Source organism: Ambystoma mexicanum, chromosome 7q (genome assembly GCF_040938575.1).
Source record: "Ambystoma mexicanum isolate Mex_15411 chromosome 7q, UKY_AmexF1_1, whole genome shotgun sequence".
Classification (NCBI taxonomy): domain Eukaryota; kingdom Metazoa; phylum Chordata; class Amphibia; order Caudata; family Ambystomatidae; genus Ambystoma; species Ambystoma mexicanum.
In genome coordinates this window covers 1,109,329,898-1,109,352,599 of record NC_090941.1, presented here as the reverse complement: position 1 = coordinate 1,109,352,599, position 22,702 = coordinate 1,109,329,898, and positions in this window count along the sequence as shown.

The window sequence follows — 22,702 nt, the reverse complement described above, 5'->3', positions numbered from 1 at the left end:
TAACTAAAATTAGTCACATACTCTTTGTCATCTAAGAAAAGACAAGGTGCATTCCAACAAGCCCACTAGGAATGATACTAGCTCTCAGATATTCTCTTAAGAAATGGGCGTGTAGTTCTGTGCAGAAGCACTTCTTCTTGAGACGTAAGATACTGTCTCCTGTGTTGGTTGCGCCCAAGGGAGGGTTGTCACCTGAGGGGTCAAAGAAAGAGGGACCACTTATGGTGTCTTGGATCTGTTGGTCAGTGAAACTCAGTGTTGCATTCTCAGCCATACCCAGAGATGAAATAAAGCAAGAACTAGTCTGGCTAGGAAATTAATAGTTGGTCTGTGAGCTGACACCCCTGTGTGGACAGAGAGCGAGCGGTACTGATCTTGGGAGAGAATATAAGGGCCGGTAAAAGAAATGATGGACAGTTATGGTAAGGTATATAACCAAGTCCTATCTAAAAGTTCCCTAAGCAACAAGGTTGCCAAATTCTGGTAGCAAGGAAACCTACCTGGGGTTAGTAGGGAACGGCCTATCTTGGAAGGGTTCCGGGACCGAAAATGGTACAACATAACAAAAGAGTGTACCCTTACTAATTCTGTTAGAAACCACAGAGATTTAAGGTGGACAGATACTTTAGTCTCTAGAGCTGTCCACTAGTATATTTGCAAAGAAGTTAGGTTTCTTTATTCTTGAAGTCCTACGGATGAATCAGCCGCTAAGTGCAGATTACCACCCACTTAGTGAATGTACAAGTCGGTTGTGTTGCATTTTGAGTCTCAAAATGCAACACAACAGACTAATCCAACTAGTCAGCCTCAAAATGCAACACAACAGACTAGTCCAACTAGTCAGTCTCTCAAAATGCAACAGAAAAGGTTAATCTAACTAGTCAGTCTCAAACCACAACACAACTAGACTCATCTAACGAGTAATTCTCAAAATGCAGCACAACAGACTAATCCAACTAGCCAGTCTCAAAATTCAACACAACAGACTAATCCAACGAGTCGGTCTCAAAATGCAACACAGCAGACTAGTCCAACTAGTCAGTGTCAAAATGCAGCAGAACAGACTAGTCCAACTAGCCAGTCTCAAAATGCAACACAACAGACTAGTCCAACTAGTCAGTGTGAAAAATGCAGCAGAACAGACTAGTCCAACTAGTCAGTCTCAAACCACAACACAGCTAGAATAATCTAACTAGTCAGCCTCAAAATGCAGCACAACAGACTAATCCAACTAGTCTTCCTCAAAATGCAGTACAAAAGACTAATCAAACTAGTTAGCCTCAAAATTCAACACAACAGACTAGTCCAACTAGCCAGTCTGAAAATGCAACACAACAGACTAATCCAACGAGTTGGTCTCAAAATGCAACACAACAGACTAGTCCAACTAGTCAGTGTCAAAATGCAGCAGAACAGACTAGTCCAACTAGCCAGTCTCAAAATGCAACACAACAGACTAGTCCAACTAGTCAGTGTGAAAAATGCAGCAGAACAGACTAGTCCAACTAGTCAGTCTCAAACCACAACACAGCTAGAATAATCTAACTAGTCAGCCTCAAAATGCAACACAACAGACTAATCCAGCTAGTCTGAGTTTCCCATGAGACTTGCGCCCCCTCAAGGCACCCAAAAGAACAAGCATGTAAAATCAGCACTCCCTTTTCTCTCCAGTGTCGGTTCGCTCCCTGTGACTTCATCTCAATGGCAGACCCAAACTGTCAAGACATGCTACCGCTGCCAGCAAATGCGATTGACATGTGCCCAGGGACCAATAATCTACCCCTAGGTGGTAGGGGCTCTCCCCACACTTGGTGCACCCTCAGAAATGGCACCTGGGATGAACCACCTCTCTTTCACTCTCTTTCACATGCCACAAAGTCAGGAACCCAGACAACAAGAGGATGATTACATGGAGGTTAGAACACAAAGGAGATGAGAATCTCTACCCACCCCCTAAACTACCGAGATTATATCTCTTTCAGGGTTACTGGGAAGAGCTTTGAGTGCTGCGCCCTGATGTGGATTTGTCCCAATCTGAGGTTTCGATTCTTTTTGGTTGTAGCCAATCATTGCAGGGTTGTACTATCGCCATCAGTGGTGATACTAGACGCTCAGGCAGTGGCCTTGATTGCTACATTCAGTCTATAATGTGTGTCATTCCTTTTTCTGTCTGCGAGCTCATCCATTCTGAGACCCTAAACAGAATCAGCATGCAAAATGGCTAGTTTCTCCAATCTCCCCATCATGGGACTCAATATTGTGTCGCCCAATCCCTCAGTTTCATTTATCGCTTGACAAAGACATAAGGGCACTTCAGCTAACTCCCACTAGTATTTGTATTTCCAGACCTATTTCAGCCCCTGTGTATGCTAGCAGCTAGGATTAAGGAACATTAGATCTATATGCAATACCACATCTCGTAACATGCATCATGGTTTACAAAATGTATAGCTCTTCCTATCGTAGCACAAGTGCTATTGGCTAGTGGGTCGTTCTCCTGGATACATAAATTGTTCCTTTTTCATCCATCTGGGTAATCGTCCATGTTCCATGCGCGCGTGCCCAGTTTCCTTCTGGGTGCCGCTCAGAAGAGTTTTTGAACACAGAGACAATTCCCAACTTCTCAAGAATGGATAAGGCACAAGCCACATCAGTTACCTGACATCTGTTTTCTCTCTTAATAAAGCTAACATTATATTAACTAGTTTTGATAATCTGGTCTAGCCCACTTACATTACCCTACTATGCAAGGGTGAGCGTCAAAACCTAAAAACTTAAAAACAGAATACACCCTCAAGAGTTGGAAAACGAATATGCAAACGTTGCTTCATGAACAGAAGATCCAACTATGATATGCCTGCACTGTGATGCTGGAAATGCATTGGAGGGCAGGGCCCCCCTGTGCTTGTCCTGTAGTCCTTTTTCATATGGGTTCTGTGATATTTTCTGCACAGGAGTTCATGTGGGACTCCTGGCAGTGCAGCTCTGCCTCTTTTTGTTTTGGTGAACAGACCCATGGGATACCCTTATGGGACCCGTGGGTGGGGGTACAACCATGTACCCCCTAGTGTATGGTTTTGGGCGCCTGTGTGTGGCCCACAGAGCAGGGTATGGGCTGGTGGCAGCTCCATGCTGAATTTAACAGGTGCTCAGAGTATCCTCCATTTCGGGATACCCAGGCCCTGCCATTGGAATCAGTTGATTCCTGATGGAAAACAAGATGGCCTCTATGGCCTCTTGCTTTCTATTGCCTGTTACCTTGTTTTCCCAAAGTCCCGGGAAGCCCTGACTCTGTGCCTTCCCCTGACTGGCAGTTCCATATATGGTATTGTGGGGAAGTCCAGGCCAGACTGGCTAGAGCCTCCCAAAGGACTGTATGTTGTGGGTACACCCTTGGAGTAGGACCTGTTTGAAAGGAGTGTGTGACCAATATGTACTTCATGCTATGGGTGTCTCGTTTCTGGTATGAAACACAATGAATGACACAGCCCTGCCCGAAATCGGTATGAATGCGGTGTGGAGTGCTGAATGGCTGGGTACTTGTCCCAATACACATTCCTTGTTGTGAGTGTCTGTAGAGAAGTGAATGGCCCGAATGCACTATGAGTGTCATGATCTCTGCTTCCAAAAGATCAGGACTTGCCCAACTCCCTTGGAAGCAGACCCATAACCCCGGTTCCGAGTGCCAGCCAGTCCCAATTGGGACCTTTTGGACCCTGTCCTGGCGCCAGTGGCACCAGGCTCATAAAGATGCCCAGTCCCAGCGCTGGAAGCGCCGGGCTCATAATGCTTGGGTGGACTTACCTGCAGCAGACCATGCTGCTTACTTACCTGCCAGTTGAACCCCTGACCCTCTTCTGTTTGGGACTACTTTTCCTGTTGGGTGGGGCAGGAGCCACTCCCTAGGTTCAGAACACTGGAACTCTTCTGGAAAGCAGGAACTCTTTTCTTACCTAGGCGTGGCTGTGGAAGGAGACACCAAAGCACTACAGGAGGCTATTTAAACCACACCCGATGGATGAATCTTGCTTTGCGTTATTCTGCATTCTCTGCAGCAGAACGCTCATCGTGTCTTCTGCTTCTGATCCTGGGCCTAAGGAAACAAAGGCTTACCATCCTGGAATCCAGTCTTCAGCAGCACCTGTAAAGACAAAGAAAGAACAGGTTAGCACTACGGTCTTCAGTGGCAGCGCATCTCTTACCTGGTCCATCGCTGTCACCAACGCCTCGCGCTGCATTCCGGCATCTGAAAGACAAAGGCTTACCTACTCTTCACATGTTCCGGAGGTCTTCGCACTGCATTCCGGCATCTGAAAGACAAAAGCTTACCAGCTCTTCGCACGCTCCGGAGGCCTTCGGCGCTGCATCCCGCATCTGAAAGACAAAAGAAGGTGCGTTTAAAGGCATTGGGCAACTTTATTACTCACGTGCCATTACTCCTTCCCACGGCGAATCCAGTGGGTATTCCAGCACCCTTCAGCTTCTCTAAAGCTCCGAACTTGTACCTGCAAGATAAAAGGGACAGTTAGTGCGCATCGTGAAGCAGGCTACAAGTGCTTACCTACGTGCTTCCAGGCGCTTCTATTCCTCATGCGGGTTCGATCCTCAACTCTCATCAGCCCGCCATCGCCGGAACTCTGCAAAGCAAGAGATATCATTACAAAAGACTTTTAAGACATTTGAAGCGCCCAGAACTTACCGTTCGTGCAGTTAACGACGGACAGCAGTCCTCTGAGGTCAAGAGGCCTGCACCCTTATCCAGTGAAGGAACTGGTTACGGCACCCTGCCCCGAGGCAGATGGAGAGCTTGGCGTTCACTTACCTAAGGTGAGGGCATTAACCTTTGGGGTTCTACAGGAGAAGAGAAAGGGAAGAGGAGAGAGGCACCCAATAACCCCAGTTCATTAATCCCATATTTTCTATCTGCAGACATCTTACTCTTCGAGTCAGACATACAGTGCACAGAGGTCCAGCCCAAAGAGCCAACCGTGTGTTACACATCACCTTTGAAGATACGGCATTCACCCAGTCAAGACCGGCGCCTCTGCGGGAATCAGGTGAGCGTTACAGAATGCACAGCCTACCGCAAAACTCCCACCCAGGCGCTATGGAAACCTCGGATACCGACCAACTAGCCCAGTTACTTGGGGAACTAAGAGCAGAAGTGCATGCAGCCCGTCAGGAAACGAATGCTCTAAGAAGGGAACTGATTATTTCCAAGGAGCGAACAGACGATCTCGCTAGACAATTGCTACAGTCACAAGCCGGACAAACTCCGTTACCCGCATCAGGGGCAAATCTTCCTTCAACATCCTCTACGAACCCAGTGCAGATCAACCTACCTGGGAATGTACCTCTGGCTCCGCCTGAACGATTTTCTGGTGACCCAAAGAGGTTTGCAGTATTCATTAATCAGTGCCGGTTGCACTTCTTATGCCGGCCAGCAGCCTTTCCAACTGATCGAGCTAAGGTAGCTTTCGTGCTTTTGTACCTTAGTGGCAATGCGGCAGACTGGTCGATCCCTCTAGTTAATCAAGATGATCCGGTTCTCCATGATTTTCAAGCTTTTCAGCTCAGTATGGAAAAACTGTTTTCAAGACATTTACAGGGGCAGGCCTTGGACAATGAGCTCGTTTCATTGCGACAGGGTAATCAAGACCTTTTGGCTTATATTGCGTCTTTCAACAGACTGATAGTGGAAACTCAATGGCCTGAGGACAAAAGGATTACGCTGTTTTATAGAGGTCTACGTGGAGAGCTCAAAGATGTGTTAGCCCAAGTAGTGAATCCCCCGCAAGACTGTTCGGACTATATTGACTTAGTAGTTCAAATTGACCACAGACTGCAGAACAGGAAGGCCGATCGTTCCAAGTTTGATGCTCGAGTATTTTCCAAACCACCAACTCCTACCAAAGGAGTAGACTCCGGGGAACCCATGCAAATAGGGGGCCTGGAAGGACCACTAACACAAAAGGAGCGGGAAAGGAGAAAACAGCTGCAATTATGCCTCTATTGGGGAAACTCGGGGCACTTTCTTCGAGACTGTCCGGTGAAACCAGCCAAGAAGGCAGTAGTAGCTGCAGTTACCAGGGTCACAAACTCTGAGCAGGGAAACGACCTCGCCCGACAAGAATAGAGGTCCTCTTGCCGAGCGTTAAAACCAGTTCCGTGACCTCGCATTTCGTGATACCTATGGTCCTCATTAGCCCTGAACATCCGGATCGATTACATGCGATTGAAGCTTACGTCGACAGCGGTGCCATTGGCAATTATGTGGATCATGAAATGGTTTTGAGGATGAATCTGACTCTTTGTCCAAAGGCTGTAAAGGACGTCATTACTACGGTGGATGGTACGGAGATAGCCTCCGGACCAGTAACGCATACCACCCAAGAAGTGACGCTAGTAAGTCAAGATGGACACCATGAGAAGATCCTGTTCGATGTGATCAAGGCCCTTCAGTTCCAGATTATTCTAGGAATTCCTTGGTTAGAGAAGCACAATCCTCAGATCGATTGGCGAGCAAGAACGGTTCAGTTTCCATAATGTGTCTCTACTTGTCACCCTCGACCTGGTGTTGCACTGGCAGCAATTTCCTCAGAGGCTCCCCAGTTACCTCCTGAATACCTAGAATTCCAAGATGTTTTCCGGAAGGATCAGGCTAACTCTCTACCTCCTCATAGGTCTTATGACTGCCAGATAGACCTGATACCTGGATCTACTCCTCCTTGTAGTAGAATTTATGCCCTCACCGAGCCTGAGAATCTTCACCTCCGACAATACCTGGATCAATACCTAGCAAATGGGTTTATTCGTCCTTCCAAGTCCCCTGCTTCCTCAGCTTTGTTCTTCGTTCCAAAAAAAGAAGGGGACCTTAGAACTTGTATAGATTATCGCGCCCTGAACCAGATCACCGTTAAGAATAGATATCCGTTACCTTTGATCCCTGAACTCCTGGACCAAGTCAGAAAAGCATGCATATATACAAAGCTGGATCTTAGAGGAGTCTACCACTTGGTACGAGTAAAAGAGGGCGATGAATGGAAGACGGCCTTCCGCACCAAGTATGGGCTATTTGAATATCAGGTCATGCCCTTCGGACTTTGCAATGCCCCGGCCGCCTTTCAATATTTTATGAACGATGTCCTCAGAGAGCTCATAGATGTGTGTGTTGTTGTTTACATTGACGACATCCTCGTTTATTCTTCATCGGAAACTGAACATCTGAAACAAGTGGAAATGGTCCTCGAGAGATTGCGTCAACACAAACATTTCGCTAAGTTGGAAAAATGTGTTTTCAACGTGACTGAAGTTGAATTCTTGGGATTCATATTATCACCTAGCGGAGTGCGTATGGATTCAAAGAAGGTCGATGCAATTCTCAAATGGCCATCGCCATCCTCTGTAAAAGGTGTTCAAAGCATGTTAGGCTTCGCTAACTTTTACCGCAGGTTTATCCCCGAATTCTCTCGAATAGTCCAGCCCATCACCGCCTTGTTAAAGAAAAACAAACGTTTTGAATGGTCTACCGAGGCGGAACAAGCTTTCCAGAATTTGAAGACTAGATTTATCTCTGCACCGATCTTAAAACATCCTCGCCCAGAACTCCCCTACATCGTTGAAACTGATGCTTCGAGTCTTGCCATGGGGGCAGTTCTATCACAAAAGGACCCAGTAACCAATCAGTTGCATCCCGTGGCATTTTGGTCCCGCAAATTCTCGCCTCCTGAAATCAATTACACTATTACTGATAAGGAACTTCTAGCTATCAAGTCCGCCTTTAAGGCTTGGCGGCATTATCTTCTGGGGGCCCGACACACCGTTACTGTGATTACAGATCACTGAAACCTGCAATATTTGAAAACCGCAAAAGCTCAATCCTCTAGGCAACTCCGTTGGGCACTATTCTTTGCCGAGTTTGACTTCATAATTACCTATCGACCGGGTACAAAAAACGGTAAAGCTGATGCCCTTTCTCGGATGGGAGTGGAAGAACATTTGATCAATCCTAAACCTGTACCTATCATTCCCGAACAAAGAATTCTAGGTGTAATCGCCACACAATCCATAGAGGAAGTTAAGGATCAAGCCAGGCTACTGGTAACTCCAGCAGACATACAGAATTGGCATCTGCAGGGAAAGGACTTTACGGTGAAGGACAACCTATTATATTTCCAAGAACGGTTATACCTGCCCAGCACAGATTTACAGAAAAAGGTAATCTCTTGTTATCACGATTCTTTAATGGAAGGACATCCCGGTATGACCAAGACCTCGGAAAAGATCAAGCGCTACTTCTGGTGGCCGTCTTGGAAAAAAGATATCAGAGACTTTATAATGTCCTGTGGAGTATGCGCCGAAAACAAGAGTCAAAAGGAAAAACCAGCCGGCCTCTTACGCCCTATTGACATCCCGTCTCGCCCTTGGCATACGCTTTCTATGGACTTCATCACCGATCTACCTCCATGCTCCGGATACAATATGATCCTAGTAATCGTGGACCTATTCTCCAAGATGGCGCATTTCATTCCACTCAAAGGCTTACCAACAGCAGCAACTCTGGCCCGAGAATTTCTCAGAAACATCGTCCGACTGCACAGTTTTCCTTCAGTTCTAATTTCGGATCGAGGTAGACAATTTATTTCTCATTTTTGGTGAAGTTGCTGTCGGTCGGCTCAAATTGATGTGAGACTTTCGACCAGCCACCACCCTCAAACCGACGGACAAACCGAGAGGACCAATCAAACTCTGGAACAGTATTTGCGCTGCATGCTACAACAAACTGAAAAAACCTGGAAAGATATCCTTTGGATAGCCGAATATGCCTACAATAACTCTGTCCACTCGGGAACTGGGAAGACCCCGTTTTTTCTTTTATACGGTAGTCACCCTCGAACCTCGGAGTTGGATCCACTCCAAGATCTTGGAACACCAGCAGTAGACCACCTGCATTCTACAATCACCCAAGCCTTTAAGGAAGCCGTTTCTCACCTTCAAAGGGCTAAAGAACAATACAAGAAAGGAGCAGACCAACATCGGAAGGAAGCCCCCCAATATCAAGTAGGAGATCAAGTCTGGTTATCCACCAAATATCTACCTCTAAAAGGACCATGCACATTCAACCCAAGATACCTTGGTCCCTATTCCATCACTACCATAGTAAATCCAGTAGCGGTCATGTTGGTCTTGCCCCCTCACATGAAGATACATCCGGTCTTCCACGTCTCTCTATTAAAACCCGTGCAACCTCAAACCAGACTAACTACATCTCCAAAACCTATTCTAGTTGATGGAGAACTCGAGTTTGAAGTCAAAAGCATCCTGGATTCCAAGATCTCCAAATCTAAACTATTTTACCTGATTGACTGGAAAGGCTACAGTCCCCAAGAAAGATCCTGGGAACCTGCAGAATATGTCCACGCGCCTCGTCTAATCAAAAGATTTCATCGAACATTTCCTAGCAAGCCCAAACCCCCGGAGAAGCCCGGTTTGGGAGGGGCCTTGAGGGGGGGTGCTGTCATGATCTCTGCTTCCAAAAGATCAGGACTTGCCCAACTCCCTTGGAAGCAGACCCATAGCCCCGGTTCCGAGTGCCAGCCAGTCCCAATTGGGACCTTTTGGACCCTGTCCTGGCGCCAGTGGCACCAGGCTCATAAAGATGCCCAGTCCCAGCGCTGGAAGCACCGGGCTCATAATGCTTGGGTGGACTTACCTGCAGCAGACCATGCTGCTTACTTACCTGCCAGTTAAACCCGTGATCCTCTTCTGTTTGGGACTACTTTTCCTGTTGGGTGGGGCAGGAGCCACTCCCTAGGTTCAGAACACTGGAACTCTTCTGGAAAGCAGGAACTCTTTTCTTACCTAGGCGTGGCTGTGGAAGGAGACACCTAAGCACTACAGGAGGCTATTTAAACCACACCCGATGGATGAATCTTGCTTTGCGTTATTCTGCATTCTCGGCAGCAGAACGCTCATTGTGTCTTCTGCTTCTGATCCTGGGCCTAAGGAAACAAAGGCTTACCATCCTGGAATCCAGTCTTCAGCAGCACCTGTAAAGACAAAGAAAGAACAGGTTAGCACTACAGTCTTCAGTGGCAGCGCATCTCTTACCTGGTCCATCGGCTGTCACCAACGCCTCGCGCTGCATTCCGGCATCTGAAAGACAAAGGCTTGCCTACTCTTCGCATGTTCCGGAGGTCTTCGCACTGCATTCCGGCATCTGAAAGACAAAAGCTTACCAGCTCTTCGCACGCTCCGGAGGCCTTCGCCGCTGCATCCCGCATCTGAAAGACAAAAGAAGGTGCGTTTAAAGACATTGGGCAACTTTATTACTCACGTGCCATTACTCCTTCCCACGCCGAATCCAGTGGGTATTCTAGCACCCTTCAGCTTCTCTAAAGCTCCGAACTTGTACCTGCAAGATAAAAGGGACAGTTAGTGTGCATCGTGAAGCAGGCTACAAGCGCTTACCTACGTGCTTCCAGGCGCTTCTATTCCTCATGCGGGTTCGATCCTCAACTCTCATCAGCCCGCCATCCGCCATCGCCGGAACTCTGCAAAACAAGAGATATCATTACAAAAGACTTTTAAGACATTTGAAGCGCCCAGAACTTACCGTTCATGCAGTTAACGACGGACAGCAGTCCTCTGAGGTCAAGAGGCACCCAGTCAAGACCGGCGCCTCTGCGGGAATCAGGTGAGCGTTACAATGAGCCTGACTGGCTGCCTGCCTGCCTGCCTGCCTGCCTGGATACCCTTCTGAATGATTGGTTGAATGAGAGACCAACAGTATATTTGGGGACCTATCAATGATGGAAATCATTCAGAAGCTGAAGTCGAAACTGATGCTTAACTGTGAAGCCTGCTGGAAGAAGAAGAATTGCTGCTTCTGTCCTTCGCTAATCTGAAAGCTGCGTGACCGTCAAGGAAGTGATGCAAGAGAGGACCTGGCTAAGAGACCTCTTCCCGAGCTATGAGGGATCATTGTGCACCAGCAATCCTTTGCCAGGGCTCCCCGGAAGTCAGTCCTCGAAAGGCTGCCAACCGGAGACGGGGACCGCAGCGGAATCACAAAGCAAAGAGCCCGGACATTGAAGTTCATCACTGTCGCCGACGATCGTCGACCGGAGCCGCAACGCTGCATTGCCTAAGACAATTAAATCAAGGACGCCCTTGTTCATCATCATCAACCTCTTTGTCCCGCTGGAGATAGTCAAGGTTGTTGACGACCGAGGAGAATCCGCCGGGGGGTTTCCTGCCACCCAAAAAGCTCACAGACATAAATGAAGATCCAGAAGCCAGTGTGGATGAGTCCCATTCGCCAACGCCAGACGCTGATGACCCGAGGCCCTTGCTGGGCCAAAGTTCTTTATTGACCCTTTGCGGCAACGGACACTCATCATTGAGGTGCATCGCATGCCTCCTCTACACAGGACGTTCACAAGCCTTCATCAACGAGCACCGCGAAGATCGAAGCTTAAAACTTTAGACAGGGTGGCCTATCTCCAGATACAGGAGTACCTAGAGCTTAACCAGCTTCTAGGAGTCCGCCAATCGGGCTTTAGGCCTCACCACTGTACCAAAACTGTGCTGATTGATTTTAAGGTCCAGATTGACGAGCTTAGGGACAAGGGGAAATCAGCCTTACTACTTTTCCTAGATCTCTCGGCTGCGTTCGACCTGGTGGACCACAAGATCCTATGCAATCACCTTGACTCAGCAGCTCACTTCTCTCAGGAGGCCATAGTTTGGATCCAATCCTTTCTGAGCAACAAGATTATGAGAGTCTTCTTGCCATCAGCGGCAGCAGACCCCATTCCGATTACATGTGGAGTGCCACAGGGTTCCTGTTCTCACCCACAATGTACAATATATTTACTAAGCCCCTTTTCGATGATCTTGACCATCTGGGTATCACCTATACTAACTATGCAGATGATACCCAGATTCTCATGCCACTTACTGGGGATTACTACAAGGATTTGGCCTTGGTAAATAAAATCTATCTCATCATCCAGGCATGGATGGCTGTCCACGGCCTATGCCTGAATGAGGACAAAACTGAGCTCATCATATTAAGAACTACCTCCAACGTCAATAAACTTGGCCACAAATATACCTCCTTTAATATCGATGGCAACATTATTAAAGTTGCTAAAGAGGTAAAAACCATAGGCTGTTACCTTGACTCCACCCTCGCCTTCGCCACACAGGTTAATTCCCTGGCCTCTGCCTCTTCATACACATGTAAGCTGATCAGAGCCGGTAAACCGTTCCTATCTAAGAATAGCTGTACCATTTTGACTAGAGCTTTAATTTTGTCCAAATTGGACTACTGTAACTCCCTATACCTGGGGCCAACAAGTATATCATCAACCAAATTCGAATTCTACAGAATAATGCCCTCAGAGCGGCATTGGGTATAGTTAGAAAAGAGTGCATCTCAGAGTTAAGGAGACAGAATAATTAGCTTTTCACCAGCGACAAAATTCTGCTGAAAACTGCCTCATTAACACATAAGTGCCTATCCAACGTAAGGTTGTTACGCATAAGTGCGTAACAACCTTACAGAGAGAATCAATAGAAAATCTTCCAATCATCCCACCAGGTCTGCAAACACAAACTGTCTAGTTGTACCTGTGTTCAAATTGACTAAAGCTGAAGGAAGCAGCTTCCCTGTCAAAGCTGCGCAGTTATGGAATTCCCTCCCCCCTCTCCTGAGGGTTGACCAAACCTTTCTGAACTTCAGACAAACATCATTAACTGGCTCAGAGAAAGGGACCACTAATGTACTCTAGCTACTGTACTATTGTCTCTTCTCTCTCTTGCACCACTCATTATCTTGTACTGTAAATAGATACCACAAAGCCTATTCATGCAGAACCGCTATCTTGGAAATTATGTATTGATGTTTTGATTATTCTTATTGTACATATCCACTTGTCAATTTGCCTACTGTTTATATCTTCTTTGTCAATGTTTATTTTTCTTCTATGTAACCTAAGCTTAGAGTATTCATGTATCGACCTGCTCCTCTGGACCCTGATACCTCCGGGGCTGGTGCGCATTACAAATACACAAACAAACAAACAAACAGAAGCTGCTCCCTCAACAACAGCATTCATCTTTTCTTCACTGAGGAATCTCGATGACCCGTGGCTCCTGCCTTAAAGGGAGTTCACTCAAGAAGGGCCCATCGACAACTCATCGAAGAACTCTACGAGACCAGGTATATTGGGGTCGTGGAACCCTTAGAAGGAATCGAGACGATTTTAATCATATCTGGACTGGGCTTATCAACACGCTTTATTTACAGGTTGCCCAGGTGGGGGGATCCTCACAATGAACGGTCCCATGGTAGTGGGATAGACTGTTCTGCCATTGCTTGATTTACCTTGCTTTCTTCCTGTGTCTATCGTTGATTCATCTTATAACTGGATTTGTATGTCATTTGGGCTATTAGCCGTGGATGCATTTCAAGGGAATCGATATATAAGAGTGGTACCATGTAGACTTGTATATATTTACGATTATAGTATTGCCAGAGTACAAAGTGTTTTATTGCGATTGTTTCCATAACGTGAACCTTATTTATATAAAGAACTGTTTTATCACTAACATAGTGTGTGGACATTCCTTTGTGGGTGCTTGGGGACTACACTATACTTAAGAACGAGCCTGCATCACCTACCGAGAGCTAGGCCTTGATTGCTCGCCCACGTTTTACCACATACAGAATCTTGACTGGGGTGCTCTGTGCCTCGACTCTGCCATATAGGGAGCAGGAGTAAAGATATCCCCTCCAGTCTTTACATGCACAAATTAACCAAATAACCTTCCCTCCCCACCCACGACTCTACCTCTCTCTACATTAAGAATCTAGCATCCGCCGCGGCCACATTTAGATATTACCAGACAGTGTGACTGTGCCTACTTTGGCTCTGCGAAAGTTTACCAGACTTGTACCTACATATGCTTGTTTTATGTTTGTTTTAATATGAATGACGTTCAAACACCAGAATTTATGTTACTCATTTTGCCTAAGCAAACACCTCACCCGTACTATGTAACCCAAATGTCAGCTCAAATAGCGGATATTGGGCCTCATTACGAATCAGGCGTTAAGGGGTTAACGGCGCCGACCCTTAACGCCTGATTACAAGGTCCCTTAGCGCCATGGTGATATTAACGCCTGCTTTTTGCAGGCGTTAAAATCCATGGCGCTAAGGGGCCATGGTGCTAATTACGCCACCGTAATTTACGGTGGCGTAATTAGCGCCTTCCCCACTCCCATTATGCCCTATGGGGCAAAAATGGGAATGGGGAAGGGTAAAATGGGAAATGGGGATTTATCCCCCCACTCACCTTGGAATGGGGCGGTAAATCCGCCATCCACCATGGTGTAAACGTAGTTTACACCATGGTGGTAAGGGTACGACCCAGGCGGTAACTTACCGCCTGGGTCGTAATGAGGCCCATTGACTAAGAAAGCAGACAAAATCAAACAGTGGGTCACTCCTGATTTTTTTATCCACAGATGCGACAGCTACTCACAAGCAGGAGAACACTTAGTATTATACAGCGAGAGAGAGAGTCGGTCATCCTGCCTTTTTTAACAAATACGTGCATCACAAACAGTCTTTACATTTCTTAGAACCTAGACTTGATCTGCTCATCAACCGCACTCACAGATCTAACGCAACCTCACAGATAATATGTTCAAAAAGTGTTTGAAAATAAAAAACATATCATTTTATTAGAGTTATTACAAATCAATCCAAACAAGCATCATGTTTGCGTTTTCCAAAAAATGTTTCCACATGTATACAATAAAGTGCAACAGTGTATAAAAACAGAAAAGTGCAAATTCTTAAAAGTGCTAAATAGAAACTGTATCTCATCTTATTTTAATCGGGGAGGCATGGAACACAGAGCCAGATTGTTAAACATCAAGATCTGATTTGTGTTTGAACAAAATGATTGTATTACTCACGCACCTAAGAAGTTTTAACAAACTCTTACATTTATCCGGCTTCCGAATTTATACACCACAACATCATCTGCATAATGTTGAAGCCCATGTTTGCCCTCTTAGTATCAATGTTTGTCCCCATTTGGATGAAACCATACAAAAATAAACTATTAAAAAAATTAATGCCGACACTTTGCGTTTTCGGCCCTATCCGAGGCAATCAACCCAGCCGCAGAGCCCCTCAAGCAACTTCTGAGGGGCCTTCATCAGGATGCATCGATCATGAAAATATACATAAAAATCCCATGCACTTCTTGGACTGGAGATCTTCCCCAGAGGAAATCTGGAAACAAGATATATTTGCGATCACTTAATGATGGTACCAAGCCCACGTGACATATAGGGGTTGAGAGAAATCTAACAGACTGACCTTATTAGATGCCACATAGATGCATCAGGCTTTTGACATGTGAAGATATTTTGCCTTAATTTCTTTTAGACCACCCTCCACATGCAATGTCTTTTTCCTTTTTATTCTTTTTTATCTTCTTTTATAGCGGATCTGCCCTTAAAATAAATTGGTTGATGCTTATTTCTTTAAAGGCTGCATGTTCGAATGCTTCACCACTTGCGCGTATTCCTGATTCATTCACTTAACGTGGAAGAATTTATATTTTGTACAATGCAAATACATATTAAACTACTACTAGTTAGTAACATGAATACACCAATTATAAAGGCTGATGCCTTTAATAAAGATTCTCTTTTTCGGTTTCATTGCATATCACCGATTTCATTCTTACACCGGACGTATAGAACAAGAACCTATTGATCCCAGGATCTCAGTCGCCAGAAACTGTATTTATTCAACTTGAGAGATTTCTACACCGAGTTCCCTCAGACATTAAGGTGATCAATGAGCACCTAGTGCTATATCTAATTCTCTTATTCCCCATATGTGCACTACTAAGAGCAATACGCCTCAAAATCCTTAGGGGCACCTAGTTAGTCCAATATGCAGTGGACTCAAAAAATGAAATATAAGTCCAACTAAACTGGCCAGGGATATAAATAGCTGCTGAAAACATCAAAGCAGACCATTCTTTATGGGTAATTCAGACCCCTTTGGACTGTCTTTAATCCTCTGATCCATTTTTGTGCAAACCGTGTTAATGCTGTATCCCTATCTCTGCCACGTGGATGTGCTTTCACCACTTGGATCACAACAGAACGATAACTCTAACAGCTTGCTCACTTCCTGTTTCCAGCTTGTACTGCTGGAGGTGGGCTGTGAGCTGCTGCGTGTCGGCGGAGTCAGCGTAAGGAGGAAATCAACACTTTTTTCCTTCGCAGACAGCACAGAAGGTAGATGTGTGTCATGATTCCTGACCCTCATGTCACCAGCCCTCCAAGATGTCAGGCTGGAGCCAGGCCACGATCACCTACATTGCCCTCAATGGCCTCTCCATCCCTCCAAAGACCCACTTGGAGTCAGACTTGGCGCTTGTGGCACCAGACTCACTCACTCCCATAGGATAGCATTGGGGATTGGACTTGTAGTGCATTGATGGGGACAAGATGGATGCCCCCACATATTTCGGTTCCCAGAACTGCATGTGCAGTCTAGTCTTTTTGGTGTGGTTCAGCCCAGAGACACCTGGGATACCCAAAGACTATATAAGCCACACCCAGACTGTGAAACATGCTTTGCGTTTTCTGCACCTGCAGAGTGACACTCACCGTGTTCGGATCGGTCTCCAGTAGGCCTGCATCTTTCTTCTGCGCTCAGCTCCTGCAAGAACAAGAACACCGTTAGGGAGAGTCTTACCTTGCGGCGCTTCTGCCCATCATTCATCGCTCCTTCTGTTCTGCGGGCATCTTCGGCGGTGTCATTCCCATCCTGGCACGCTGCTTCCTAAGGAAAAGGGAAAAGAACAGAAAAAAGGCTTTAGTAAGCATTCTGCAAATCTTCGCTTATTTTTAAATACTGTACGAGCTTCAAATGCTTACCTGAATCCAAGCCGCTCTGGGGGAACTGTGTCTCCGGAACTTCTCATCCATCTGCAAGAGGGAAAAGACTCTCCAGGTTAGCATGGAAACATCTAGAGGTGCCGCATACCGCGCTTACCCACCACATTTGTTCTTCATAGCCGGCATCCACGCTGAAAATGTCGCAGCACCTAAAAGACACAGAAAAAGAACTCAGTTCAATGCAAATACGAAAGGGGTGCATCACGCATCGTGCTCTCACCTTCGGTGCTACTCCTCTCAGCAGCACGTCGCCATCCCGGGACGCCGGCCACCATCTAAGGAAGGAAAGGAACGAAGTTAGAGAACTGTTCAAAAGACTCATTATTTTTAACTGTCGGACTCTTGCCAGTGAAGTAACTAGGCAGCAAGGAGCCTGCATCAATCAACACACCCCTGCGCTGAAAGCAGGACGGAGAGCACACTATCCAAGAAAGCAAGGTGAGCTGTGGATCAAGGGGATGGGTTGGACCCCGGGAAAGGTGTTCAAGCACTCAGAGATAATAGGGAGTTAAACTCTACCAATCCTGTGTTTCAGGCCCAGTCTCCAGTCAAATAGCCTCCAGAGAAGGGTTTGAGGTCGTAAGAGGTCAGAACAGGCTGAGTGACGTCCCCGTGGATACCAGGTGAGCGTTACAGTGTGTGACATCTCTGCAGTGAAATATGACATTCATATTTCACTGCAGTGACAACATAGCGGGGAGTTCTGGATTTTTAAATTGGTTCAATACGACTGCATTTCTGCATCATCGATAATATCTGGTCTCAGCAAAGGACTACTCTAATGGTCATGGTGTGGACAGAGGAGAGTACGTGTGTCTGACAGTGGCGCAGCTCTAGTATCTTCCTGCTGAAGGTATTTGTACTGCGCACCGTCACCAACGGAATTGGTCCCTAGGCACTCTGGCGGATATGCAAACAAAAAAGGAGGGGTGGCGGTTAGTAGGGTGAAGTGGAGTAGGAAAGTGAGAAAGGTGATGTGTTGTTGGCAGCTTCAGTTCGGTTTTCACCGTGCGATGAACTTGGGTGTGAATATAGGATCGAAGCAAGTCCTCGTGTGCTGTTGGTGTGAATTATGTGTTGCTTGTTTGTTGTTGCGGTGTGGTGAAGTGAGTGCGGTTTGCTGTGCATAGGACCTTCTACGAGCAAGGTCGACATGTCTCATCTCACACCCTCAGTTCCTCATCAGAAAGATTGTTTTTCAGCTGTTGGTATAGAAAAGAAATAGAGTTGGACTGCGGGCGTCCTCTGCATTGGAACCCTCCTTGTGGAATGCCTTAGCAATATTGTTGAGGGGATCAGAGAAGCGATTTGCTCCCTAAATAATCAAACCTGCCCTTCAAAAATATGGATACTTGATAAAAGTTCTTCACGGAATACAATATCCTCAAGGCATTCGGCTGCTCCTTGACACTACGTGGCCGATCGCGCCAATACACTGGTGACGTAGCCAATCGCACCAATACACCAGTGGGTCTACGGCATCAGTATTTGGATAGCTCGGCTGTCTTCTGCTGTCTCTTTTCTGCATGTAAAATGGCCTCATTAATGTAGAGATGTATGCCCCCTTGGCGATTTCCTTGAACACGTGTTTTGGATGAGCCTGTCCTGAGCGTTCGCATCTTTTCTGGCGTGGTCGCTGGAACTTGCTCCCTCCACCCTCTGCTTCAAGGGCTCCTCTGCCAGGAAAAAAGCAGGCCTTCAACTTTAATCCATGACTGCACTGCAAAGCGTTTCCGGATCTGTGCCGCCCAGACAGCTCTTGGGTTGAGTCTCTGCGCTCAGGGTTCGCAGTCCTTGTGGTCTGACATGGGTTCTGTTCCTTCTCATCAGAGCTGTTTTCATCTTTTGTTCTTACGTCCCCATCCCCCACCCTGTACTCAAGATCCTGTTTTCCCCTTTACCACTCCCCTCCTACTTTTTCTAGCTGGTTGTTTTTATTTCTGCTTGGATTTAAATCTGAATGGAAAACATACAAAAGAAAAACACTCGTTTTAAGTTGAAACTGATGGAAAGCTATGTCGCCCCAACCCTTTTACATTGTATGTGAATGCAGCTTCATCTGAAACCAAACACTGCTGTGACCACGTGATCTACATGTGCGCCGCCATCTTCCCTAATAATGGGAATGTGTAAGAATTGGAGTGCCTAGCTGCAGATAATAGAATCCGCTAGGCAGGGCTGCCGCAAGGTGTGGTGAGGCCTGGGGCAAAGAAGTCAGCGAGCTAGCGCGGCACCGCCACAAACAGGAGACGCAAGGAACCTAGCCTTGAGTTTATGTCGAGGAACCCATATATGGTTTATTCCTACAACTGCAAATCAACAGCAGCAAAGTTAGGTTTCTCTAGTGAAGAAAGATTTATGCCAGACTTTTTATCATATGGATAAATGGCATGACGGAGTGTAGTGTGTGATGCCAGCATTAATGAGTGCCCTGCCCCTCTGTGCGCATTAAAACACACGTCATAAACACTGGTAGATGATGTACACTGGAGGCTGGGGAATTTTTGAACTGGAGGCCTTACATTTTTGCACCAATTATGCAGGGAGCCCAAACCAAACAAGGGGTGCTTGAGAAGGTTTCTGACTCCCAAGAAAATGTTTGAAACATAGGGTTAAAATGGTGCATTTTACAGTACTTTCTTTATAAAATTGGATAGAAAGTCATATAGTTTTCAATTGGTGTGTTATGGTAGCGCATGGAAAAAAGCCAATAGTCACAAGTCATCAACCGTGCACAGGAACATTTTCCAATGCATTTCATGCCGCCTTTACACAAAATATATTCATGCTGGCTGTTTCCATGTATGTCCATGCAGGCTGCACCAATATATGCCCGTATTACCATGAAAGGACTCCCGGCCAGTTAAAATGCCATGCCACGGAAAGAATATCCAGGTTGGCTGTGCACCATAAGTGTTATTAATGGCTAGACTGGCCTACATTCAATGTGGTCCAGTTTACCCACGTAGGAACACTTATGTGTGCTTTACCCGTGATGTATGGTCCTGTGCATCAAGGGTAAGCCAAAAAGCAAATATTGGCAATGCCAACACTGTAGGCATGGGAAAGGCACTGCTGTATTGGTATTAACTGCCCGTTGATGTTAGCAGGTGCAAAATGGTTTGAGTACAAGAGCATCTAACAGTGGTCCCTGGGAAATGCCTAATACTTATGCACAAGCCATAACAGTTCGTTTTAGCAGTGCTTGTTTTTAACAGGACTTCAGTGAAGGACACGCAGTGTGCTTTTCAATCAATCGAGTGAAGGCAGACCTGGTCAAGACATGTTTATTCCATCAGTGGTGTGTTTACAACTCCAATGAAGTCACTCATTCTCAGAAGACTCATTCGAGTGCAAAGTTTGATGGTGACACTAAAGAGTTCCCGTGAGGTGTTTTGTTTGCGAGGGGGGCAAGAACTAGGTAGGAATTGCCATAGGGATTAGCATGGCCATGGGCAGTCAATGGGTGAGCAAATAACCGAACGTCTCCAGGACTGAAGTCTCTACACTGGCTCCCAGTGGCTGCGAGAATAAAGTTCAAAACCCTCTGCATTGTCCACAAGGCCTTCTGGGGCCTGGGGCCTAAATACCTTCAACTCTCTCTTCCTAAATATCTTCCTTCCCGAGCCCTTCGCTCATCCGTCTCCAACTCCCTCTGGGTCAGCCGCTTCTCGAAGCAACGAGCTGGGGGTAGATCTCTCTCCGCGGCAGGGGCCTCCCTCTGGAACAGCCTTCCTGCCTCCCTGAAACTTGAGGAGAACCATCTACGGTTCCGGAAGCACCTCAAAACCTTCCTCTTTGCTTCTGCTTTCTCTCTCCCTCTCCCCTGCTAATTCTTCGCTGAATCTGCACCGAATCTGCAACTGGGCCACTCTCGCCGTTCTCGGTCCTTGGCCCAGCCACTCTCCACTTGCACTGCCTCCCTGGCAACCCCTGCACTGCGGGACTGTCTCTGTATCCCTACAGCCCCCGTTCCCAGCACTTGTCTGCACTTACCTTGCCACCAGCTGGCCCTATTCATTTTATTTTATATACTTACCGTGTACTGCACTTGCCCCTTCCCCTCCCCTTGCGCTTTGTCCCTTCCCCCTTCCCCTGCACTTGCGCGATCTGAATGACACGTGGCCTAGTAGGATCGTTGTCTGTCTTCCCCCGTTTCCCCCTCCCTGCCTCGTCGCGCCTTGAAACACTTGAAACGCTTGTGTATAGGCGTGTTACAAATGCCATATCATATCATATCACCTACAAGCTCTGTGTCCCACCTCATCATATGCCATTTCTCCCCATTTGTAATCAGTGCCGGGATCCAGCAATAAATGGCTCCCCGGATCCTGGGAAATCTATGGGCACTGTACATTTATTTTAGAATAATGTGGTGCGTTCATGTTGTGGTCGCTAGGTTCAGAGACAAGACACTTCCCCCCCCAAGGACACTTGAGGGTCTGAGCAGGAGCCCTGTGAAATCCCTTGGCAATGTTGCACTGTACTGTAAATATTAATGTGCATTTTTTAGTTTTAAAAGGGGGGCAGATGTTGTACTTGGCTGAAAACATAAGAAATTGGGCTGTTTTGCAGGTGTTCATGATAAACCTTCTAAGAGGCAATTGTTTATGGGGGTGACTACAATACCTGCCCTACACCCTCCCAATCCTCCCTTCGCTGGACCTGCCCCTTTCCCCTGAGCTAGGTGGGATCCCAATGTAAACAAAAAGTCAATTTCCACCACTGTCTGTACTATTGGCTTATTGGTTGAAGTAAAGTGTCACCTAATTGCCAAAACTAAAAAGAATGGCATGACCCCACCTCTAAATTTATTGGCCCGTAGGTCCGCTAAATGTAGGTGTGGGGTCTGGCACACACACTCATATACAACAGTTTCACCCATGCATTCATCCACCAGTCACCCACTGCTTGCATGCACGTATAAATAAAGACAAACACAGCATTGACAGAAACAAACAATAACATACATGCATACATTCATACATATACACATTTAATTTAAATACACATTTCATTTAAAATAAAAAAGCACTTCCCTTACCTCCATGCACCCTTCAAAAGCGCCCGCACAGCCACAGGAGGAGCGGATAGCCCTCCTTTCACTCCAGCACGTAGACACACAGCCTGAAAGGAGAGGAGGCCATATCCTGTCAGTCAGCCTCTTCAGTTTGCGGGTCTCTGCCATGTGAACACTCTGACCGACAGGAGAGGAGTCCTCTCTTGTCATTCAGCGTGTCTACAATGTCAGCTCAATAATGGTAGGCGGCAGAGCTCACTTCTTAGCACTGTCGTCTTCCATTATTTTGCTGCTTGTTGGCTCTGCATACAAACAAATCATTGCACGGGCTGAGAGCAGGCAGCACTTTCCCCCGTGGACTGCGCTGCCTTCTACTCAGGCGAGGGGAGGGTGTTGCAAGGCCCATCTCAAGCACGAGGCCTGGGGCAGTTTGCACCTCCTGCCACACCCCCCCCCCACGTGATGACAAAGCCATTAGGAGCCAAGAAGCCTGACTTAATGGTCCAAGAAGCCTGATTTAATGCTCCGAAGTCTCTACTTAAGGACTGTAGACCAGCTCCAGGCAGACAGCATTGAGTAGGCTGCTGGTCACGTGACCAGGCCATACCACTCAGTTGCTCCGCCCACCACCTATTTAATCAGTTCTCCTTAGGCGTCCTCATCACCGGCATCCTCAGCAA